The 26,660-nt window shown below is 46.2% G+C and overlaps 1 protein-coding gene across 2 annotated transcripts in view; it reads left to right on the top strand.

The window, feature by feature from the left end:
• Nucleotides 1-26,660, top strand: part of NUMBL (NUMB like endocytic adaptor protein) — a 131,740-nt gene that overhangs the window by 491 nt on the left and 104,589 nt on the right. The gene's annotated exons all lie outside the window — the stretch shown is intronic.

Below are 26,660 nucleotides of genomic sequence, written 5' to 3'. Positions count from 1 at the left end.
TGAATACACACACATTAATATACACATGCAGATAAATGATCCTTGATTCGGTTTTATGTATTTATTTTTAGGCATCTTAGGTCATGTGGATATCAGATCAGTAATATAATATGCATGATATAGCTGTATGTAACATATGTTTCTATATGCAGCCCTTCTATAACATCTGTATTTATTAAGGATAAGCATAGCAATGTTATACAGAGTGCAGTAACCCATAGCAACCAAAGGTCAATAATTCATCGGTTTTGAACGCAGTTACATCACTGATGATTGTGGCTAGATTGGGCTTCTCTACTCTGTGATATTTGTTAGTCGTGTGCGGATGTCCACATTTTGCACTGTGTGGAGTCCCATGCACTGTCCAGGATGTGGACAGGCCAGCCTGTACATTGTGTGCAGAAATGTACAGTGATGGTGATACGTACATGTATCTGTATGGATGTATGCGCAGTTTGTGTGTAGCCGTCCTGAACAGATCATAACCATGTGTGTGTGCTGGTGGGCATCATGTCTCCTGGGGCGAAAGGAAGGACTTTCTCTGCGTAATCCCTTCTAGCTGCCAAAATCTTCAGTCCAGGGAAATTTTGACATCTGTTACACATACACATCTCAATATCATGGTTGTTTGCCATTCTGTTATGCATATCCTGCCTACTGCCTCCATTCCTTGACCCAAAGTAAGCATGCAGGACACTCACAGTGACATACTGCTTCCACGTTAGGCACTCAGTCGCTAAGTAGTTGTCATTCCCAGTGCTCCTTTCAATAAAAAATGGCACCTCCCACAGAATAGGTTCCTGGGCTGTCATAGTCCGCCATCCTTTGCTCCCTAGTGATTCCCTCACTCTGCCAGTACTCTTCACACCACATTTTTTTTTTTAAATTGGCATATTGCTAAGTAGTGATGGATAATGTCCTCACAGCTTGTACCTTTAAAAATAAAAAAACACTGGCGCTTGCATATTTCTGTCTTTGCTGTTTCTCTTTAAAAACACCCCGGCTCCTATGTGTGGAGAGTTTAGTGCAAGTCATGTCTTGGTACACACAAATGCAGCCTCTGCTCCTGGCTTTGCATACAAGCACATCTTTAACTCCTTTGTGCCTCTGGCTGTGTACACAGTCATAAGCCCTGTGTGCCTCTGGTTGTGTATACAAGCCAGGCATTCAATTCTTTGTCTTTATACTTATCTGAAGCTGAAGTGTGCCTTGGTCACTGTACCCAAGCAAATCCCATGCTCCTTAGTGTACATAAGTATGAGATGTACTGCAGAATGTTCTCTTCCAGCTCACACATGCTCAGCCATCATTGCATCCGGGCTCTTGGCAGTGTGCACTACACATATGCAGTATGCTGTCTTACCAGCTTCTGCCAGTGTCAATGGCCACAGCCGTAAGCCAAACCAGCTTCTGAGCGGCAAACCAATTATCTGCCAGTACATGAAGTAGAAAGAAGAGAGTAATGTCATTTATAGCTTACTGGGAAAGAATAACAAGACATCTGCGTGTTGCCATCTCTCTGGAATGGGCTGAATATGAGCTGAAGGTGAGCCAGGATCTGCCGCTTTCTGTTTATCAGCTTGTATGATGAATGCCAGCCAGCCAGGGCACGTGTGTTTCATGCATCATCTGTCTGCATGAGAGCAGATGTGAAGCAGCAACAACAAGACAGACCTGTGTATGATCCGCGGATGGCATCTGTAACATGGGGCTCTCTGGAAACACTGTGCATTGCCTCTCAGTGTTACCTGTTGTGAGGGGCACATTTCATGATCAGCAGCATCTTACATCTAGCACAAGCATGCCCATCTGGCCTTATTATTGGGCAGCATTTGACAGAGAATCATCTGTGCAGTGATGGCTGTACAGACTTTCACAATCATCTCAGCCAAGCTCAGACATGACTTTCTATGGAGTAGAAAAAGTCAAGCATAAGAGCTCCGGATGTGGGGGAATTATAACTGCAATCAGATTAAAAAAAATCTCTAATATGGCTGTCCATTATCCCCAGCATCAGGTCCAGTATGGCCGGATGCTATTCCCCTGAGCAGCACCTGCTCCTGTATGGCTGTCCATTATTCCCAGCATCAGGTCCAGTATGGCCGGATGCTATTCCCCTGAGCAGCACCTGCCCCTGTGTGGCTGGCCATTATTCCCAGCATCAGGTCCAGTATGGCTGGTTGTTATTCCCCTGTGCAGCACCTGCTCCTGTGTGGCTTTCCATTATTCCCAGCATCAGGTCCAGTATGGCCGGATGCTATTCCCCTGAGCAGCACCTGCTCCTGTGTGGCTGGCCATTATCCCCAGCACCAGGTCCAGTATGGCCGGATGCTATTCCCCTGAGCAGCACCTGCTCCTGTATGGCTGTACATTATTCCCAGCATCAGGTCCAGTATGGCTGGTTGCTATTCCCCTGAGCAGCACCTGCTCCTGTATGGCTGTACATTATTCCCAGCATCAGGTCCAGTATGGCCGGATGCTATTCCCCTGAGCAGCACCTGCTCCTGTGTGGCTGTCCATTATTCCCAGCATCAGGTCCAGTATGGCTAACTGCTATTCCCCTGAGCAGCACCTGCTCCTGTATGGCTGTACATTATTCCCAGCATCAGGTCCAGTATGGCCGGATGCTATTCCCCTGAGCAGCATGTGCTCCTGTATGGCTGTACATTATTCCCAGCATCAGGTCCAGTATGGCTGACTGCTATTCCCCTGAGCAGCACCTGCTCCTGTGTGGATGGCCGTTATTCCCAGCATCAGGTCCAGTATGGCCGGATGCTATTCCCCTGAGCAGCACCTGCTCCTGTATGGCTGTCCATTATTCCCAGCATCAGGTCCAGTATGGCTGACTGCTATTCCCCTGAGCAGCACCTGCTCCTGTATGGCTTTCCATTATTCCCAGCATCAGGTCCAGTATGGCTGACTGCTATTCCCCTGAGCAGCACCTGCTACTGTATGGCTGTCCATTATTCCCAGCATCAGGTCCAGTATCACTGGTCGCTATTCCCCTGAGCAGCACCTGCTCCTGTATGGCTGTCCATTATTCCCAGCATCAGGTCCAGTATGGCTGGTCGCTATTCCCCTGAGCAGCACCTGCTCCTGTATGGCTGTCCATTATTCCCAGCATCAGGTCCAGTATGGCTGACTGCTATTCCCCTGAGCAGCACCTACTCCTGTTTGGCTTTCCATTATCCCCAGCATCAGGTCCAGTATGGCTGGTTGCTATTCCCCTGAGCAGCACCTGCTCCTGTATGGCTGTCCATTATTCCCAGCATCAGGTCCAGTATGGCTGACTGCTATTCCCCTGAGCAGCACCTGCTCCTGTATGGCTGGCCATTATTACCAGCATCAGGTCCAGTATGGCTGGTTGCTATTCCTCTGAGCAGCACCTGCTCCTGTATGGCTGGCCATTATCCCCAGCATCAGGTCCAGTATGGCTGACTGCTATTCCCCTGAGCAGCACCTGCTCCTGTATGGCTGGCCATTATCCCCAGCATCAGGTCCAAGTATGGCTGACTGCTATTCTCCCAAGCAGCACCTGCTCCAGTATGGCTGGCCATTATTCCCAGCATCAGGTCCAGTATGGCTGACTGCTATTCCCCTGAGCAGCAAATGCTTCAATATGGCTGTCCATTATTCCCAGCCTCAGGTCCAGTATGGCTAACTGCTATTCTCCCGATCAGCACCTGCTCCAATATGGCTGGCCATTATTCCCAGCATCAGGTCCAGTATGGCTGACTGCTATTTCCCTGAGCAGTACCTGCTCCTGTATGGCTGGCCATTATCCCCAGCATCAGGACCAGTATGGCTAACTGCTATTCTCCCGAGCAGCACCTGCTCCAGTATGGCTGGCCATTCCCAGCATCAGGTCCAGTATGGCTGGTTGCTATTCCCCTGAGCATTACCTGCTCCAGTATGGCTGGCCATTTATTCCCAGCATCAGGTCCAGTATAGCTGACTGTTATTACTCCGAGTAGCGTCTGCTTCAATATGGCTGACCATTATTCCCTTGAGCACCATCAGGTCCAGTATGGCTGACTTCTATTCCCCCGAGCAGCACCTGTTCCAATATGGCTGACTGCTATTCCCTTGAGCAATGCCTGCTCCAATATAGCTGGCCATTATTCCCTTGAGCAGCATCAGGTCCTTTATGGCTGACTGCTATTCCCCCGGTGCTGTGCCTGCTCCAATATGGCTGGCCATTACTCCCTTGAGTAGTATCAGGTCCACTATGGCTGGCTACTGTTCCCCTGGGCAGCACCTGCTCCAATATGGCTCGCCAATATTCCCTTAAGCAGCATCAGGTCCAGTATGGCTGACTGCTGTTCCTCTGAGCAGCGCTTGCTCCAATATGATTGGCCATTACTTCCTTGAGCAGCATCAGGTCCAGTATGGCTATTCCCCAGAGCAGCGCCTGCTCCAATATGGCTATCCCTTAATCCTTTTTAGCTCAAGTGCAATATGGCTGACTGATAGTCCCCCGAGCAATGTCTGTACTTGAGCAGCATCAGCTCTAGTATGGCTGACTTATTTCCAGAGGTGATCGATGAGATGATTTTGTAAGAATCCTCTGGTTCTGCACTTCTGTGGTGCTATGCCACATCTCATTGACCATCCCTTGTTATTCCCCTCATTAGGGTCATCTTCAATATGGCGGACCACTATTCCCCTATGAATCTCTAACTACTGAATCCACAACATTAACGTGAAGAGAATAACCTTGATTTATCTTGTTACAATGGCACCCGTCAAGCTGTGGGATATATTGGGCAGGAAATGAACAGTCAGTTTTTGAAGGTCATTTGATGGAAATAGGAAGAAATGACAAGCATAGGATCCAAGTAACTTTGATAAGGGTTAAACTGTGATGGCAAAACAGCTGGGTCAGATTATCTCCAAAAGGTAGGTTTTATTCGGTGTTCCCAGTTTGTATTAGTTAGTAACTTCCACGACTGGTCCAAGAAAGGTCAGCTGTTGTACTGTTGACAAGATCATGGTCACCCAAGGGCTGTGGGAGCTTTTGGGTTGAGATCACTACTCAGTCTGGTTTGATCTTCCAGAAGAGCTACTATAGCACATATTGCTTAAATGTAGAGTAGGCCATAATGCTGGGCATACACTGCTTGTTTTTGCCACTCGATTCTCTCGTTCGATTGGTTCTCCGCTTGATTCTGTAGTCAATTCTCTTATCTTCCGCTCGTTTTTCTTATCTTTTTCCATTCACTGCTATCTGGAATCGAGTGGTGAAACAATCAGCCGTGTATGCCCAGCATAAGAGAAAGGTGAATCCCAAATTGCTGCATGGGGGATGCATAACTGCAGACCACTCAGTGCTCATGCTGACACCTGTTCACTGGCAAATTGGAAGAACTATGCTTTACATCTGTAAAATGAGAGAGATCATGAATAATTAGACAAGGTAAATAAAGAGCAGAGTGTAATTTGTGAGTTAGGCGCAGTTCACAATCGAGTCCAACTTATGTAATGGACCACAAGTAAGTCAATGGATCCTATGTTAACCACTTAACGACCGCCTAACGCCGATAGGCGTCGGCGGGTCGTTAGTGGTATAGCATGGAAACTGCAGTTCACGGAGGCTGTCTCCGTGAACAACCAGAGAGCCGCCGATCGCGGCTCGCCAGCGAACTGTACACAGGCGGGGAAGAAATCCCCGCTGTTTACATCACACGGCGCTGCTGCGCAGCAGCGCCGTGACGTAGATCGGCGATCCCCGGCCTCTGATTGGCCGGGGATCGCCGGCATATGATAGGCTGAAGCCTATCCTTCAATGTGCAGGACGGAAATCCATCCTGCGCAGCCCATGGAGGGAGAGGGAGGTAAGGGGAAGGAGGGAGCGCCGAAAACGATGCGGAGGAGGGCTTTGAAGAGCCCCCCCCCGCAGATCACAAACAGCCGGTGGCGATCAGACCCCCCCAGCAGGACATCCCCCTAGTGGGGAAAAAAGGGAGGGAAGTCTGATCGCCAAGGCTCAATCCTGATCGGTGCTGCGGGCTGGAGAGCCCACGCAGCACCGATCACTGCAGAAAGCCCTGGTCCTTAAGTGGTTAAATGTAGGATCTGTTCAGACCTTTGCCGAAATGTCCAGTGTCCGCTGCAGTGACGGAACGCAAAGTTCCAACCCGTACAGTTTTTCTGGACACTGGACAGAAGTTGGACATGTCATAATAGCAATGTGCAGAGCTGGGATAAGGTCCTCCAGCACCCTTGGCTGAGACATCAAAGTGCGTCCCTCCATCCCTTCCACCCCAGCCGTCACACACTGATTGATATTAGAATAAGATTTGCCCCAGGACTCCCCCCCCCCCCCCCCCCCCCCCCAACACCTTGATCTCTAGTTATCTGGCTTGCAGTCAATGCCATGTATCCTCTTTTGTTATTACTCTCTGTTTATTATCTGCTTTAAACACAATAGGGGAGTGATAGCTGAGTGAGTTGTGCACCCCTCCTACACTGCGCCCTGAGGATAGAGCCTCTCTGCCTCGGCCCGGCCCTGGCAATGTGATTTAGTGGAATGTCAGGACAGTTTTTCCTCTGGTTTACCGTTCTTTGGATGGTGGTAGCATATGCACTATCACCATCTAAAGCATTGAATTCTACAGTATGAAGTATGAACTGAGCTTAAAACCTGGTGCAAACTTCCAATTCTGATTGGCCAATCCCTTAAGTTCCATGTATTTTAAAGTAAACCAGATAAAAAGTCAATACAAACGATTTATACATACCGGGGTCTTCCTCCAGCCGCCTCCACATCGATTGCTCCCACTACGTCTTTCTCTGCCTTTTTCTGGTTCCGGTAGAAGCCCCGTAAGTTCGGGCAGTCGGGGCGCACTGCGCATGCACGGCCCGGCCCGGGCTTCTGTGGCTGGGAGCACTCTGCGCCTGTGCATTATGCTCCCAGCCGCGTGTGCGAGACAGGGAGGTGCGTGGAACCGCACTGCGCATGTGCCTACTGGGCAAATTTACAGGGCTTCTACCGGGACAAGGAGAAGGTGGAGGAAGACATTGTGGGAGCGATCGATGTGGAGACGGCTGGAGGAAGCCCCAGTTATGTATAAATCTTTTGTATTGATTTGTCTCTGGTAAACGTTAATATTACCTACACAATATATTCATAGTATTCATAATCTGCCCTCATATTTCATGGAAGTGGTAAAACTGGTCAATCAAAATTGGATGTGTGTTACCAGACTTTAGATGTATAGAGTTGGAATGGCTCTAAATTCCACCTGGAAACAGGAGGTAACTGTTACAACTTTAGGATGTGGAAGAATGGTTTATAATTTGTATAATGATTAGGCTAGGCTATGTACAATGTGGAGGATTGTGAGTTAAACCTGTAGAAGGAAGAGGAGCAGTGAGTAAGTGTCCATTACATCTATAGGATAGAAGGTAGTGTGTGTTACACGTGTGTGTGTATATATAGTTTTATATTAATACAATAGGGAGGGCTACATTACCAGAACTGAATGGAAAGGACTGTACTCTGGAATTACAGAATGATGCAGATGTACACCTGTAGAACAAGGAAGTTTTTAGTATTATTCTTATTTAGTATTTTATATAGCGCCAACATCTTCCACAGAGTATATTGTCTTTTTCACTTAACTGTCCCTCAAAGGAGCTCACAATCTAATTCCTACCATAGTCATATGTCTATGTATGTATCGTGTAGTGTATGTATCATAGTCTAGGGCCATTTTCAATATACTTATCTGTATGTTTTGGGGTATGGGAGGAAACCGGAGTGCCTGGAAGAAACCCGCACTTACATTGGGAAGAGTATATAAACTCTGTGCAAATAGTACCCCAGCTAGGATTTAAACCCGGGACCCAACACTGCAGGGTGAGAGTTCTAACCACTGTGCCACCATGCTGCCCATTTGTTGTATCAGAGTAAAGCACTCATTAGGCAACTGCTGGTGAAAGGGCTTGTAATGACTACACTTACCCTAATCTGCTCTGTTGATTAGCTCAGAGCTTTCTTCTGTCTCAGAAAGGCCCATAAAATGTACCTGTTATAGAGCTTAATTGGCATCTTCATGCCAGAATCAGCAAACCAATTGGTAAGTCAGCAGTTTTCCTTTCATGATCCCTAGACTAATAATTAGCTTTGCCTTATCTGAGCCAGAATTTCCCTATTATTTCTGACCTACGGTACAGGTTATTGTTTGCACGCAAGCCCACAGGAACAGGTGTGCTTTTCATTAAACACAGGTGAAAAGGTATGCCTTATTAGAAAGTGCAGAGTCACCTGATCATCTGCTGGGCAGAAGGTGAAGGCACGTCTGCTTGAAGGACAGCATGCTGAAGATTGCATATTGTTTATTAATGAGGCTGGACCCCAGAGCACGGTCTATTTCTTAACAGATGCTGCTGCATTATGTAAGGTAATAAGCTCAGAACAGGATGTGGGCTCTCTAGAGAGGCATTGAAACAAAAATCGTTCAGTAGGGATGAATGGATGTCTATGTGCGGTCTGTATGCTAGATGAGCTGGAAAGGGGACACTCGGTGGAGAATGATGAGTATGTACAGTATATGAATGTACAGTGATGGGAATATTGTCCCCATAAATCATTGTTTTGCAGCCCAAAAGGCCAGTTATGAGAAACTCCAGGACACCTCTTCACATCAGACTCTACAGAAGCCTTTCAGAGGCTAATAAAGCCCCATCTACACGATACGATTCTTTGTACGATTCAATTACGATTCTATTTACGATCCGATTAAATCCGACATGTCCGATCATGATTCGATTCGATTCAATTCGATTTGCCATTGTTTTGCCAATGCAAATCGAATTTAATCGAATCGAATCATGATCGGACATGTCGGATTTAATCAGATCGTAAATAGAATCGTAATTGAATCATACAAAGAATCGTATCGTGTAGATGGGGCTTCAGGATGAATGGAAGAGATATTTTCCAAATTTCCAGAATACACATTGCCTGGCTATCCTGCTGATCCTCTGCCTCTAATACTATTAGTCTTAAAGTGAACCTGAACCAAGTAAAATTATTTAAAGTGTACCTGGGGCGACATGTGACATGAGATAAACATGTGTATGTACAGTACAAAACATATTAATAACCAGGCTGTTTTACTTGTTTTATTTTACTACTTGAAAGAGTTAATTTTTAGGCATGGAAGTGACGTTTTCTGCCTTGTCGGAAATATAATAAACATCACTGATAAGCAAATTACAGCCATAAAAGTTTTCCGGGCAGAATACAACTTCTGAGGGCCGGGGGGGGGGGGGAGGGGGGTGTAGAAAAAGGTCAATAGTCCATGTATTTTCATTTAGGGACACTTACTTAATTGGCTGCCACGAAGCATAGACAAAAAACATTCAATCTACTTAGTAAATGTTTAAATATAAAATAAAATACCATGGGGTATCTAAAAAAGTCATTTTTAGGAGTAGGAGGATAAATACATTTTTTCTCTCATCAGTTTATTTTCACCTCGGGTTCACTTTAAAATAAACGACTGATGAACCTGTAAATGAATATTGCGTTAACTCACCGTCAGAGCGTCTTAGAAGCTCACCATTTTCTCCTAACAACAATTCCTTCCAGTTTTGACAAGGTTTTGTCAGAACTAAAATATATCAGTTAATGTCAGCTATAACTGAAAGGACAACTGATTAATAAGGTAATATCCATCTTTCCCTATGGCTCAAGTGGGAGATATTGCAGATGAGCAGTGTGCTGACCCTGAATCTGTTACGGGGTCATCACCATTTATTATGTTTATTTTGACTTTTAATTTTCAATTCAGATTTGAAGGTACCCATTAATGGTACAATTTTTTTTCATCAGATGCGATCTTTCGACACACCTTTTGTGATCATAAGTCATTGGAAGGTACTTATCGATTGTTCCCATAAACGGGTCAATTAGGGCATTTTCTCTCTTCAGATACGATCGTAAAATCCAACTTTTGGATTGATTACGGTACGTTTTCTGATCCAATTGACCTAAGAATGATTTTATGGCACACACTGCGCAGTTTTCTGTCCAATTCATTCATAAAAAGTGCATTGAAAGATCGCATCTGATGAAAAAAATGTACCATTAATGGGCACCTTTGGACCCTAAACAAACATGCAGATCAGATGTTCTGACAGAAATCTGACGAGATTAGTTGCATGCTTGTTTCAGATGTGTGATCCAACACTACTGGGCAGAAAGATCAGCATGACAGCCAGGTAACTGGTATTGTTTAAAAGGCAATAAATATGGCAGTGCCCTTATGGGCTTGTTCACATTTGAGTGCTTTTTAGCGCTTTGCCGATCGCCAGCGATGGGATCATTCTCACTGCAGCGTATACCACAAACGTGCTGCATGCAGCATTTTGGGGGCAACTGCGATGTTATTTTCGTTCTATTGAATGCAAAAGTGCATAATTTCACAATGCAAAATCACGGGTGCGATTTGCAATTTGCGCTTTCCGAGTGTGAACCAGTCATTGAGATAAACCTGTGTCCCCTTAAGCCTCATCTACACGCGTAGATGAGGCTCCGATGTGCCTTATCAATCGAGCCGCTGATGCGGCTCGATTGATAAGATCCGACAGGACGGATCTACCCACCGCTGATTCCCTGCTCGTTCCCCACGAGGGGACAATGGCAGGGAATAGAGCGGAAGATGAGCGGCGCAGGGACGAGCGGGTATCGAATCCGGAGCACGAGCGGGGACGCGGAAGAGGCGATCCGGCGGCTAATCGAACCACCGGATCGGAGCCTCATCTACCCATGTAGTTGAGGCTTAAAGGGATACTGTAGGGGGTCGGGGGAAAATGAGCTGAACTTACCCGGGGCTTCTAATGGTCCCCCACAGACATCCTGTGTTGGCGCAGCCACTCACCGATGCTCCGGCCCCGCCTCCAGTTCACTTCTGGAATTTCTGACTTTAAAGTCAGAAAACCACTGCGCCTGCACTGCTGTGTCCTCGCTCCTGCTGATGTCACCAGGAGTGTACTGCGCAGACACAGACCATACTGGGCCTGCGCTGTGCGCTCTTGATGACATCAGCGGGATCGAGGACACGGCAACGCAGGCGCAGTGGTTTTCAGACTTTAAAGTCTGAAATTCCAGAAGTGAACCGGAGGCGGGGCCGGAGCATCGGTGAGTGGCTGCGCCAACACAGGATGTCTGCGGGGGACCGTTAGAAGCCCTGGGTAAGTTCAACTCATTTTCCCCTGACCCCCCTACAGTATCCCTTTAAGTGTTGGCTAAAATCCCAGTATGTGTGACATGGAGCTTGATGTACCCAAATGCATGCTGAGAAGTCATACAGTCACTGGGAGTCCAGAATACCGACATATGAACCTATTCAATTTGCCAGTTAAGCCCCACCCATTCTGTAATTATCCATTGCCACTTCCCACCTAGTTAGATTTTGTTAGCCTGAAGAAAGGAGTAAAATAACTCATCCAATCATCTTAAAGGAATTATCAGGCAAAAAAAAAAGTTTCACTTACCTGGGGCTTCTACCAGCCCCATGCATTCATCCTGTGCCCTCGTAGTCACTCACTGCTGCTCCAGTCCCCTGCCACCAGCTAGTTTTGTTTTTGCTGTGCTCTGGGTCGGTGGGCCACATTGCATACATTTTTACGCATTCCCGCTGGTGCAGGAACTTTAACAAAAAAACATTCTTACGTGCTGGGGTTGCAACGCATAAAAATGTATGTTAATGTTCCTGCACCAGCGGGAATGCGTAAAAATGTACGCAATGCGGCCCGCCGACCCCTAAGTTGGCAAAAAAGAAACTAGTTGGCGGTGGGGGACTAGAGAAGCAGTGAGTGACTACGAGGGCACAGGATGGCTGCACGGGGCTGGTAGAAGCCCCAGGTAAGTGAAACTCCTTTTTTCTTTATTTTTATTTTTTTGCCTGATAATTCCTTTAAAACCATGCTATGTACAGTGAGGAAATTAAACATTTTACCCCCTGCTGATTTTGCTCTTTTTCCCTCTGATTAAAAAATAACCAGTCAATAATTGTAATGGGTTTATTATAGCTGTGAGAGACAGAATTATAACAAAAGAACCTTAAAAAAGGACTTAGTATTTGTTGGCAATCGCAGAAGTCAGATGTTTCTTGTAGCTGGCCATCAGGTTTGCATACATCTCGGGAGGGATATTTCCCCACTCCTCTTTGCGGAACCATTTGCAAGTCTGTAAGGTTTAGAGGCAAATGTTTGGCAGCTTGAACCTTCAGTTCCCGACACAAATTTTATATTGGATTAAGGTCTGGAGACTGGCTAGGCCACTCCAGGAACTTAATGTGCTTCTTGAACCACTTTTGTTGCCCTGGCCGTGTGTTTTGGGTCATTGATATGCTGGAATACCTATCCACTTCCCATTCTCATTGCCCTTGCCGAGCGAAGAAGGTGCTGGCTCAAGATTTGACCGTATGTGGCCCCTGTCCATTGTATCTTCGATGAAGGTGTCCTGTCCCCTCAAGACTGTGTCCATCTTCATGTTTGATGGTGGGGCTGGTGTTCTTTGTGTCATAGGCAACAATTCATCTCCTCCAAACACGGCGAGTTGAGTTGATGCCAAAGAGCGCAGTTTTCATCTCATCTCACCACAACACTTTCACCCAGTTCTCCTCTGGATCATTTAGATGTGCATTAGCAAACTGCAGGCATGCATGTGCTGTGTTGAGTAGGGGGGACATTTGGATCTACAATGTTAGTGTAGCCAAAGCTTAACCTCCCTGGCGGTAAGCCCGAGCTGAGCTCGGGCTATGCCGCGCAGGGAGATATCTCAGCCCCTGGTGGGGCGATTTTGACCATGTAAAGTGCTGTGCGCGCAGCTAGCACTTTGCTAGCTGCGCGCACAGCTTGATCGCCGCCGTTTTGCGGCGATTGCCCGCACACAGCGGCAGAAGAGGCCCCCCCCGCCAGAGCCCTGCGCTGCCCGGACCAATGAGTTCCGGGCAGCGCTATGGGCTGGATCGAGTGCGTCTGACGTCAGGACGTCGGCTGACGTCCATGACGTCATGCCGATCATCGCCATGGCGACAGGAGAAGCCAAACAGGGGAACGCGTTATATACGCGCTCCCCTGTTTGCTATTGATGCCGGCGACGATCGCACTAGAGGGCCACATGCGACCTCTAGTGGTGTTTCATGTAGCTACCACTCTGGTAGCTTTACATGAAACAAAAAAAAAAATAATTAAAAAAAAAAGGTTTTTTGCCGAGTTGAAAAAAAAAAATTACCGCCAGGGAGGATAATAAAGTATAGCAGTGGCTCTGAGGGTGGGACATCAAGATGCCAACTGCAGTGTGTCTACTTCCTGCTTTTGTGGAAGCGGACAATATTGTTAACATCCTGTGTTTACAAATTAGCTGCTTTGCCGTGGGAGAGGAGATTCCTGAGATGTCACAGCTGAGAGATCAAATTACTGTGATGATTAGTCACAGATGAGGGGAAATTAGACAGGCTAAACTCTCTAAATACATACAGAGTGTATTTCTCCATTTTCCTTCTGTCCTCTGCAGGAGTTCAGGTCCACTTTAATTTATTAATAACGGTGAATGTTTTATTTTCCACAGTTGTCATTGTTTTTATTGTTATCTGATGCACACATAACATAACCACAATTTAACTACCTGCGGACCGAGCGAGTACGAATCTACGTCGGGCAGGGGGCGCTGCGGTCCTGACCGGACTTAAACTCTACGTCCCATTGACCGCGCGCCCCAGCCCGTCCGCGTCGCTCGGTCCGCTCTGCCCCCGCCGCAATGTGATGCCCTGCCGCCTCTATGACGGCAGAGCACTGTGAGCCGGGCAGGAGCCGTTTTCATTGGCTCCTGGCCCTGTCATTCATGTAAGCCGTTCCCATTGGCTTACATGGAGTGACAGGGTCAGGAGCCAATGAAAGCGGCTCCTGACCGGCGCACAGCGCTCTGGCGTCATAGCGATGGCAGAGAGAGCAGCCTGCGGCGGGGACAGAGCGGCGTGTACGGCGGGAGCAACGGTAACTTGCGGCGATTCGTCGGGAAGCGGCGGTTTGCTGGACCAGCACCCTCTGGTCCTTAAGGGGGCAGAGGATGCTGGTCCAGAAAGGGTTAATCAAGGCTGGGGGGAACAGATGGTGCTTATGACTGTAAGATTGCGCTACACACTTAAAAATAACATCGCAACAAATGGCATCCTTGTGATGCTTATGATGGAGTTGGCGGTACATTTAGGTACAGTTCACTATACAATACAATACACTTTCAACTTTTTACTTTTTTAGTATCACCCGCAGGGGTGTATCTGTGTAATTTTAGAGCCTATGGCAAAATACTGAAATTGCGCCCCTTCCCCCAGGCAGGACCCCCTTCTCTTCTAAAAACTGCATCCCTTCTCACGTACATGTTATGGTTGCCTGTGTTTTTTGGCTCAGCATATTGCCGAAGTTACTTTTTTGGAAATCTCTCTTATTCCCTCTCTGTCCTCTTTTCTAACACTAAGCCAAGTGTCCCCTACATACATAGATTAGTTAGCCATGTTCCCCAGATAACAGAATTGTTCTGATCTAAGTGATGGGGAGGCACAGGGGCAGGCACGGTGGTGCAGCATAGGGGCAGACATGGGGCACAGCACAGGAGCAGCCCCATGGCACAAGCCTTGCCTGTACCCCTCTAGATTTGCCTCTGGTCACCCTCCTGAAGTAGGATCTATTAAGACTTTTATCAGGATCTGCAAACTTTGAGTCAGTTTATCTCAGCAGTTGAGTACAGGGCTGTGGAGTCATTGCAATTTTGGGTACCTGAAGTCTGAGTCAATGGTTTCATAAACTTTGGAGTTGGAGTCAGATGATTTTTTAACCGACTCCACCACTCTTAATTTGCTAAAATAATGTAGCATGCTGCACTGTCAGAAACGCATTTTCAAAAGACCACGAACGCCTAAATGTGAAATGGATATATATATATATATATATATATATATATATATATATATATATATATATATATATAATATTTATTTATTTTCGGGGGGGGGATGGGAGTGCTGGAAAACCACATGCAATGCATTATTTTTAAATATATGTTTTTTAATTGTATTACAGCCATTGAATTTGTAGGTCTGCGTCTCTATTTCTTAATAAGCCAAGACCTGTCTGCATGCCTGGAGACACTCTCTACAAAACTTAGTCCAGTCTTATTATTTGAGAGAGAGGCAGAAGGAGTGTCTGCTATGTACATTAGGTAACTACATGGCTGCTTATTGCATTATGCTGTTAAATAAATTCCTGAGTGATCACCTTGAAATTAGGACTGCAGCCCTTCAGGGAGATCCAACATTGTTGTATTTAACCTCATTTTAGAATGGTATTTAAGTCATCCTTCCATGGCAGACTTTGCCTTGAAAGAGTATTTCCCCATGTCTGCTCGCATTCCGCTTGTATTCCATCCTGTGATCCGCGAGGTTAATCGTTAGCTTATGTTGAAGTGTTCTTGTGTTATTTTCCAATTTGTTATACTTTTACGGGCTTATCGCTGACAGATTGGTTTCCGCGCAAATGGCACGATGTTGTGAAGGAGGCACTCCGCCTAGCTGCAGAACTTTCCAGCCAGGTCTGGCATCAACTCTGGACCTTTCCTCTAAGTGAACCGTAATCTGAATGTGGTAATTCATGCCATATACTGGATTTGGAAGGATGAGAAGTTCAGCAGGCCAGGTGTGGAGCCCCTACTGATCCTTTGAACTGATAGTTGAGGAGGTTTGTAAATATTGAGGTACCCACAGGCATCGGGTAACATATCTGTCACAAGCAATTCAAACAAATGTTTTGAGCCATTCGGCCAGCAGAACAACATCCCACATTTTAAGGGCAACTCCAGGCAGAGTAAAGGCTTTAGAGTAGGGTTGTCCAAACTTTTTAGGCCAAGGCCCATATCGCCGTTCTTGAGAGTGCTAGGGGGCCGGACTATTGAAATTAAATACAATTTTTGCTTATTGACATTAGGTACACCCTGTCCATGACATTTTGTCAAATTATTTCCACTGGAAATAACCCATACACCGTTAGCATAGTGGTAGCTGCTAATCAGTGGCTGCTACTGCTACACAGTGCTGGCTGATAACCTAAAGGTGAACAAAAGGGGAGGCAGAGCGGCGACACAAAGTGGCCCCTGCATGTGGCAACACAACTACGGCCTGCGGTCCGCATGGAATGGACAACTGTAGAGAGCTTTGGGGGCAACCAGAAAAGGCTATTGGTCAGAGGAGAATGGGCCGACTGATTCAAGCTGATAGAAGAGCAACGTTGACTGAAATAACCACTCGTTACAACCGAGGTATGCAGCAAAGCATTTGTGAAGCCACAACACGCACAACCTTGAGGCGGATGGGCTACAACAGCAGAAAACCCCACCGGGTACCACGCATCTCCACTACACATATACTGGTCGATTTGAACCATCGATCGATTCTATCAAATCTATTGATCAACTTGTGGCCGATTTCGATGTATTTGATCTATCTGACAGGAAGGTAAATCTAGGTCGATCTGCTGCTGGCAGATCGATGGCCCATAGAGTTGCATTGGATCTAATGGTCCAATAATGCATTTAGATCGATTTCCAATAGATGGAAATCTGTTCCTAGTGTGTGACACACATCAGATTCCTGTCAGATTAGACTCGACAGGCATCTAACAGAAATCTATCTGATGGCTGAATCTGCTGCAAATCTATAAGTGCATGGCCACCTTAACCTTAAAATACCTCCTACCGATGTCTAACCTCAAACCAATCCTCCCCCCCCCCCCCCCACGCAAACTCGCCGATATACGCACCGAAAAATATGGGGGGCTGCGTAACTTTGGGTGCATCCCTAGTCTATTTCACTATAGGGGTAAATTTGGGTGCCGGCTTCAAATATTACTATGGACAAACTACAGTATGTATTACTATGTAGCATATTGCAGCTATAAAAATTACTATGTGCACCTATGACAGTGCCCAAACTTCTGTGGCGACTCCTGGGTTCAAAATTTCCTGCGTCTTTTTTTTCACCTTGAGAATTGCTCTCCAATTCCCCTATTTTTTTTTCTTGAGAATCTTTGTACTGAATATGTATCAATTCTGATATCAAATAGTAGAACAATAGAGGCGCCAACTAAAAGCAGTTTACAGAGGGGGGTAGTGGTGGACTTACCTCCCCATAGGTGCTTCGATTTGGTCAATTTCAAATAAAAATCACTTTATTATATACTCCAATGTGTGACGCGTTTTGCAGGTATAACCCGCTTCATCAGGCAACAAGCCAAGCGCCTCTGCCTATACAGTGGTTGCCTGTGTGGTAACCTACCTTTTGTGAGTATTGCACAAAGAACCTATAGCTGCATTAATTTGACATACTAAACTATTGTGGGCTCTCGATTTCATCTTAGGTCTTTCTATAAGCAATTCTGATATCCGACTAGCATGACCACTGCCATGTCGGAAAGTCTCAGCCTACAGACTGTGATGACTCCTTTCTTTTTGTAAACAATGAATCCCATATCAATATTTTTCTACGGTTTTAAAACCATGTTAAAATCAGCAGTACAAATATATTGGCTTGATTAGAGCATCATTTTTAAATCCTTTTAACCACATTTCAGCACAAGTTCAAAAGCAGTGGCCCTCCACACCTCTGCAAACATCTGAGTGTAGGACATGAAGCAAATAATCATTGCGGATAATCTGCATGTTATGTTATTGTGCTTTAATTGTTTTCCTTTGAGAATTCATGTTTACTGGTGGTGCTTTAATTAAAAGCCTTATGGTCATGCCCTATTTTAATGTAAACCAATCTCAGAAGACTGTTCTTTCATTGATCCATTAATTGCACACAAACCGTTTTATGTAACAAATACCTGAGCTGACATGTGACATGATGAGATGGACATGAGTATGTAGCCAAGCATACAAATAACTAGGCTGTGTTCCTTTTTTTTCTGCCTAGAAGAGTTAAAGGATACCTGAAGTGAGAGGGATATGGAGGCTGCCATATTTATTTCCTTGTAAGCAATACCAGTTGCCTGGCAGCCCTGCTGATCCTATGCCTCTAATACTTTTAGCCATAGACCTGGAACAAGCCTGCAGCAGATCAGGTGTTTCTGACATTATTGTCAGATCTGACAAGATTAGCTGCATGCTTGTTTCTGGTGTGATTCAGACTCTACTGCAGCCAAATAGATCAGCCGGGCTGCCAGGCAACTGGTATTGTTTAAAAGGAAATTAATATGGCAGCCTCCATATTCTTCCCACTTTAGTTGTCCTTTTATGCTAAGTGCACATGATATAATTTTCTGGCATATTTACTGTCAGATCGACCATTTCCAAACACGTCCGATCTGATTTCCAATCGATTTTCCGATCAATTTTCTGTTCACTTCTATGGAAAATCGATTGGAAATAGTGGATCGGACAGTAAAGCTGTCAGAAAATTGTATCGTGTGTACCTAGCATAAAGGACACTGAGCACCTATAAAATGAACGATGGAGGTGCATACTAGAGTGGGCAGTCAGTGGGGGTGATCGTCATTACATACCTATTGATTTGTTTGTGCCATAAGATGTAATCCACCATTGTTTTGTACTGTTGTATTGCATTGTTTTACCTGGTAATCTATTGTAAAGCGCCAAGGAAGATGCTGGCGCTGTGGAAATCAATAATAATAACATACCTTTAATGGGCAGCTCCGTCTGCATGTAATCCGCCATTTTCCCAGGAGAGACAACAGCTGCCACATTTAGAAGCTTACAGCGAAGCTGCAATGCCCTCACATCCATGGACTACATCTCCTGGCATGCATTGCTGCAGTCACAGGCGTGCGATTTCCCCAGGAGCTTCTGGGTAAGATGGCGGATCCCATATGGACAGGGGGGCAGAAGAGCAGTCTGTACAGCCTTGGTCCTGCAATGTTGACTGAGGGATTGGATACCAATCACTGCTGGACTACATGCCATGTTCTTGTGTAGAAGGCTTTAAGCATTCAAGTGCAAGTGACAGTTTCTCTCTAGTCGTGACCTAGTCAGACTATATGTAACCTTCACTTGTAAGGAATTACAGCCATAACATTTCCTGGCAACAACTGAGTGGAGGGAGTTGATAGTAAAGGTCAATCGTTCATAGATTTTTGCCTTAAGCTATTTACCCACTTCTCGATTTTCCTGACAACTGACCTTTTTTTGAGGACCAAGCGGTCATTTCCGCGATATCACAACGTGGTTAGAGTCACACGACTATGCAAAAGTCAGTTAGCATCATGCCGCAATAATGACAGTCACAGCGGATCAGATCACTAAGATCCCCTACGATTCCCCCGCAAAGTACCGTGACCGCTTGAAGTCTCGTTCGCTCCCGATATGTGGCGGCGCGTGGCGTCGTGCATGCCTGCAGGCAGGAAGTAGCGTTGCTTGATGACCGTCGTCAAGGAGACGTCGCAAGACCTGTCTGGCAGAGAGTACCGAGGCTTTAGAACTGTCAGGCTCTGTCAAAGACTGTCATTCAACTGAGACAAAACCTATTTTTTCAGGTTTTAAAGTGTACCTGTTGGAAAAATGAAATGGATAAGATAGATACTTAGTAGAGGGAAGCCTATGGTGTCCAGAAGCTTCCCCCATCCTCCTTGACTTTTTCGTACCAGCATTGGGACACTGGGAGTGTGTTCTCCTGGCCGTGCTCCTATCCTTGTACGAGGGCAACTACACTACAAAGGCGCAAGTTCAGCCCATGCCTGCCTAGTAGCACAGAGCTGCTTGTGCACAGACAGGAGCGGCAATGTGGCTGTGCTCTTACTTGGACAGGAGCATGGTCTCGAAAAAGATGAGGGTTTGGGCAAGCAGCAGTGGGGTGGATGAAGCCTTGAGTATCTCAGTACAGAGAAGTCTCTGCTAGATCCTTTTATTTTTATTTTTTCCCATAGTATTTGTTCAGTATCAGTCTGCATACAAATTGCAACCACATTTGCAAAAAAAATGTGCAATTGATGGAGCATTTGAGTTTACAACCCTAATTAACCTTTGCAACCAGTCAGAAAAGTGGAGTGGAGTTGGCTAAAAGCTGATTTCTGATTGGGCACATTGGGTAAACTGGCTACAGTCACACTTTACGTTATTAAATGGGAAATCCAAATACAAGCCAGTGTGCAGGACTTCAGTCTGTAGTAGATTTTTCCTCCTTGCCTTTATATATATATATATATATATTTCGGTTGGTGGTAAATAATGTTTGGAGAGGACACAGGAGCAGATGTGACAGGTCAGCCATGACCAGCAATATGGTAGACCCGCCATTAATCAAATACAGTAGGTGTCTGACATTCCGTGAAGCAATGTAACATTATGTATAGACTCGCCAGAAGAAATTTATGTCTGAATCGCTGAGCAAGTCTCCTCAGACATACACATAGAAAGTGTGGTGGGTGTGTACTCCACCAGCGGCTGCTGCCTACCAATGGCTTCTTTCACCATTGTCTCATTCAACCTTATGTTGTTTTTTTATCTTTTTTTTTTTTACTACATTTTTCACTGATTCCGAAACAAGGTTTTAAAAGATTTTTTTGAATGCGAACTAGGCCCTTTTTTTAGTTTTACTCAGTGGGATGGAGCCATTGTCGGTTGTTCCCCAACACAGAAATTTGACAAAAGTTGTAACCTTTACATACTGGCTTATTTATTTATTTTGTGGTCTGTGCATAAAGTGTACCTGTAGGAATAAAAGTGCTCCATATAGATACTTACCTCAGTAGAGTGAAGCCTCTGGATAGTCCCCCTCCCCCCCCCCCCACCCCCAATTTACCTCGTCTGCACAGATCCAGCGCTGGGACCTCCTGAACCTGCTCAACAAAGGTGCGTGGGGCAAACTCTTATCCATAAACGATCGCGGCCGCACTGTGCAGATGCAGGACGCCTCGCCTGATTGAGTTCATGCTAATGCACAGGCACAAGGTGTCCTGCTCAGCATGGCCTTGCTCATTCATGGACGGTAAAAAAAATGAACTCTAAATGTAGCCATACATCTAGCGATGTAGGGGCAAATTTGATACGGCTCGAATCTGATAAGAGATCTGCCCATACACCACAGGCCGATTTCCAATCAATTTCATGCTGAAATCGATCAGGGATTGGGCTTGTGCGCCGCATCTGTCCGCCGCGCCCCCTGATGCTGTTCCTTAATGAAAAATGTCTCCCCAGTGCAAGGTGTACATTACCTGTCCACGGCCTGCGCTTGTCCCCCAATGGCTTCTGAGATCCCTCTGTTCTGCATACACGCGTGCCCTGGTGGTTTTCTACTGTAGTAAGGGCGTGCATGTATGACGTCACACACGCGCCTTATCTAGAAAACCTTGTGGGGCGCACGTGTATAGAAAGCTCCCGGAGCAGCAGAGGGACAAGTGGAGGCCGCAGACAGGTAATGTATACCTTGCACCAGGCACCATGGAGACATTTATCATTAGGGGGAGACAGTGCTGAGGGTTTCGTCACGTTAGTCAATCATCGCGAAATTGCACAACGTTTCCAACGAGACACAAGGGGGAGGGAGGAGAGGCGTGTGGGGGGGGGGGGGGGGCAGGGACACAGGCAGCGAATCCCCGATGTTGGCGGTTTGTATCGGTGGGCGTTCGTAAGTCGGGGAGTCCCTGCCTTTGCAATATAAGACGCAGGTAGTGTAACAGATCCGGGGTTCTCCGTTCCTTAGGACTGAGCTCCCTGTTTCTGTTGAGAGAGGGAAGACCAGGAGCCCAATAGTGCAGTATCGTTAGTGCCTTGGAGGTTCAAATCAAAGTCGATTGCATACTCACAAGAATGGGTGAGTATGCGCCAACGCACCACACGGCTAATCGAAACGTTTTTTATTGACCTGAGGAAGCGGGCTTGGTCCCGTGAAACGCGTTGTCCACAGTATAACCGTTTTTTAATAAAGACTCCCTGGTATCCAACGTGGGGAGTCATCAATAGAGGTAAGAGACCTCTTTTTTTATTTTTATATGTTTTAAAAACCCAGTATCTACATCTTGGGCGCCTCCCCACAATCCCTATCCATATAAGACGCAGGGACTTTTTCTCCCCATTGTTTGGGGAGAAAAAGTGCATCTTATTCAGCAGCAAACACAGTAAATGTTTGTTTTCCCCGGAATAAAATGCATACATTCTTTTTTTGCTCTGTCACTTACAGAAGCTAGTGAAAATATGGTTGTGGACTAGTCCATCTCTTCATGTGGGATTCTCAAATATTTCTGTATATAAAATAGCACTTACTGAACATCAGTTGCTCAGTCCAACTGTCAAACTAGTGTGCAAGCTAACAGGGGTTGCCAGCATCTTTGTGTAGGTTCACCCCAGGGATTGCTTTTGTAAAGAATAAAGGTAATACTGAGAATCCTGCATGAGGAGATCGACTAGTCCAAAATCATATCTGTCAGCTTTTTACTATATACAGTAAGTGACAGCAACATAGGAAAAAAGTGACTTATGGTACATTTTACTCTGGGAGAAGAGTACATTTTAAGCTTTCTTTGTGATAGTGGTCCTTTTAACAGACACTCCAGAGCTTGCAATTTGGGTATTAAGGTTACGTGGCGGTTTTTGGAGGGTTTTTTGTTGGGGAGGGGAGGGGGAGAGCAATTTTGTAAAAATAAGAAAAACCCTGCCTGCAACTGAAATGGGAAAGCCAATTTTAGTAATGTGCAACCGCAATTCATACGAAAGAGGTGGAGTTGTTTCTTTATGGGAAGCATCAGCAGTCAATGTGTAATACAATGCCATGTACTATTGATTGACGGACAAGAAAACCTGCGACATTGGCTAAATCTATTCTAAAGAGAGCGGGAGGAGGAATGGAAAATGTACCCCCTGCAGTTCCAGTAACTGAACTGGCTCTATATATTGATCGTATGACTTGGCTGGTTTCAGAGGACAATCGTTGGGCGCATCCAGACGTGTTACTACAAGGCCAGCACTCAGCTGGATTTGCCAATGCATTTAGCTGCAAAGTCAGGTTGTAGCTGTTTCTTAGAAAATAAAAGATCATGCCTGCTAGTATCATCCCTGGGTAAGGAGGACAGAAGAGTTTCGTTGCGTTTTATTAGTCAGCCTGTAAAGGGAATCTGAAGTGAGAGGAATATGGAGGCTGCCATATGCATTTCCTTTTAAGCAATACCAATTGCCTGGCAGTCCTGCAGATCATTCTGACATCCGTAATGTCTGGATCACACACCGGAAACAAGCATGCAGATAATATTGTCAGACTTCAGTCAGAAACATCTGATCTGCATGCTTGTTCAGGGTCTATGGCTAAAAGTATTAGAGGCAGAGGGTCAGTAAGATAGTCAGGCAATCTGCACTGTTTAAAAGGAAATAAATGTGTCAGCATCATATCTTTCTTACTTCATGTTCCCTTTAAAGGACACCTGAGGAGAAAATAAACTAATGAAATAAATGATTGTATCTATCTTCCTTCTCCTAAAAATGATTTTTTAAGATATTCCACAGTTTTATTTTATGTTTAAATCTACTTTTTAAGTTTTAACGGTTTTATTGTTTTTGCTCAATAACACATTCATTGAAGTATGCCAGAGCTAAAATCTTTGAACTATTGACCCTTTTTATCTCTTTCCTGCTCTTAGAATCCATTTTCTGCTAGGAAAGTGTTTTATAGTTGGAATTTCTTATTAGTGAGGGTCACACTGTAGTCACTTCCTGTCTGAGTCAGGACTGAGTCAGCCACTTACATACCTGATATTTAACTCTTTCAGGCAGAGAAAGAAAAAAAGGAACACAGCCTAGTTATTTGTGTGCTGGGCACTGTACATACACATGTCTATCTCATCATGTCACATGTCACTTCAGGTATCCTTTAAAGCAGATAAACAAGGAAATGTTAAATAAAACCAATTGTTCATCCCTGGTAAGCATACATTTCTCCCCTTATTGTATTTATATTTGTTTGTAGTTTATGGTTTTTATGCCCGTCAGGGGCGTTGCTCGGATCCTAAGAGATCCGGGGCACTTTTGGGCACTCCAGCCAGAAAATGGGTGTGGCCACATACCAGAATGTGGGTGTGGTCATGGATGGCGCCAAATTTACATGAACTTAACAGCGGTCTAAGTAGTCCTGCTCAGCAATTGTAGATAAGGTACGCTCAGTCACCCTGCTTTCAATGCTTCTACACACGGGGAAAATCATCCAGATATTGTTGAGAAAAAAAATTAACAAATGTCAGTTTAGACAAGAGATCTATGACGATTCTTGTGTGATTCGAGTGACTGACATGACTTATGGAGAAACCTTAGAGGCAATGTGGCAATTGTTGGACCATTGCAGTGTATTGCTCTGGTAATAAAATGTACATTATAATGCACTGCATTGCACGTAGTGTTAACATTAGCATTGCAGGGCGGAAGCTGTAACATTGTGTTGCTGTGCGGAGGGGAGGGGAGGGTGCACAAGGAGTGTGTCACAGCGGGGAGGGAAGAGTGGAGAGAACTAGGCTCTCACTCATCTGAATTCATCCGCTGAGCTGATCACTGGCCGAGACATTGGGGGCCGCTGTACACACACTAGATTCTTGCAGAGGCAGAGTTTCATCTATTGCAAAACAAAGATAGCAGAGCCTAAAGCTCTATTCAACAAGATGCCATGACACTGTGCAATAATAAAAACCTTTTTTGCATATGTAGGTCTTGGCAGAAATGGGCCCAAGTGGAGAGTAATTTAGGTTGGTCAACATTATTATAGCAAAAATACTTTCTTCCTTTCCCCCCCAACAACCGATCGTAGCTCCACAGCCTGAGATTTTGTCCTCTCATCCCCTCATAAAATTACCACCTTTGGTCAGGAATCCATGAAGCCTGTCTGGAAATCAGAGCTGATTATGGAACTTAACCACTTAAGGACCGCCCCCAGCCGATGGGCGGCGGCAAAGTCCGGGCCCAAACGACCGCAATACGCCCATCGGCGGGGGCGGCTGCGGGAGTGGCTATGCGGCGATCGCGTCATTTGTGACACGATCAGCCGCCGGGGACTGGCTCCGCCCACCGCTCGCTGTAACCCGCCGGCCGTTCGGAAGCGCCGGCGGGTTACTAGCTGCCCGATCGCCGCACGGAAAGTGTATAATAGGCTTTGTAATGTATGCAAAGCCTATTATACTGGCTGCCTCCTGCCCTGGTGGTCCCAGTGTCCGAGGGACCACCAGGGCAGGCTGCAGCCACCCTAGTCTGCAGCCAAGCACACTGATTCCCCCCCCCCCCTGCCCCCTGATCGCCCACAGCACCCCTCAGACCCCCCCCTGCCCACCCCCCAGACCACTGTTTGCACCCAATCACCCCCCTAATCACCCATCAATCACTCCCTGTCACTATCTGTCAACGCTATTTTTTTTTTGTAGTCCCTAATCTGCCCCCTACTCCCTCCTGATCACCCCCCCACCCCTCAGATTCTCCCCAGACCCCCCCCCCAGACCCCCCGTGTACTGTATGCATCTATCCCCCCTGATCACCTGTCAATCACCCGTCAATCACCCCCTGTCACTGCCACCCATCAATCAGCCCCTAACCTGCCCCTTGCGGGCAATCTGATCACCCACCCACACCAATAGATCGCCCGCAGATCCGACATCAGATCACCTCCCAAATGCAGTGTTTACATCTCTTCTCTCCTCTAAACACCCACTAATTACCCATCATTTACCCATCAATCACCCCCTATCACCACCTGTCACTGTTACCCATCAGATTAGACCCTAATCTGCCCCTTGCGGGCACCCAATCACCCGCCCACACGCTCAGATTGCCCTCAGACCCCCCCTTATCAATTCGCCAGTGCAATATTTACATCTGTTATTCCCTGTAATAACCCACTGATCACCTGTCAATCACCCATCAATCACCCCCTGTCACTGCCACCCATCAATCACCCCCTGGCACTGCCACCCATCAATCAGCCCCTAACCTGCCCCTTGCGGGCAATCTGATCACCCACCCACACCAATAGATCGCCCGCAGGTCCGACATCAGATCACCTCCCAAGTGCAGTGTTTACATCTCTTCTCTCCTCTAAACACCCACTAATCACCCATCAATCACCCCCTATCACCACCTGTCACTGTTACCCATCAGATTAGACCCTAATCTGCCCCTAGGGCACCCAATCACCCGCCCACACCTCAGAACGACCTCAGACCCCAGCCCTGATCACCTAGCCAGTGCATTGCTTGCATATATTTCCCCCCTCTAATCACACCTTGAGACACCCATCAATCACCTCCTGTCACCCCCTAGCACACCTACCCATCAGATCAGGCCCTAATTTGCCCCGTGTGGGCTCCTGATCACTCGGCCAAACCCTCAGATCCCCCTCAGACCCCCTTCCGATCACCTCCCCAGTGCATTGATTGCATCTATTTTCCCCTCTAACCGCCCCCTGAGACACCCATCAATCACCTCCTGTCACCCCCCTAGCACTCCTATCCATCAGAACAGGCCCAATACAACCTGTCATCTAAGAGGCCACCCTGCTTATGACCGGTTCCACAAAATTTGCCCCCTCATAGACCACCTGTCATCAAAATTTGCAGATGCTTATACCCCTGAACAGTCATTTTGAGGCATTTGTTTTCTAGACTACTACTTGCGGTTTAGG

The sequence above is a fragment of the Hyperolius riggenbachi genome, chromosome 8 (assembly GCF_040937935.1).
Source record: "Hyperolius riggenbachi isolate aHypRig1 chromosome 8, aHypRig1.pri, whole genome shotgun sequence".
In the NCBI taxonomy this organism is placed as follows: Eukaryota; Metazoa; Chordata; class Amphibia; order Anura; family Hyperoliidae; genus Hyperolius; species Hyperolius riggenbachi.
Note: the sequence above shows the minus strand (reverse complement) of the source record. Positions and strands in the feature narration are given on the sequence as shown.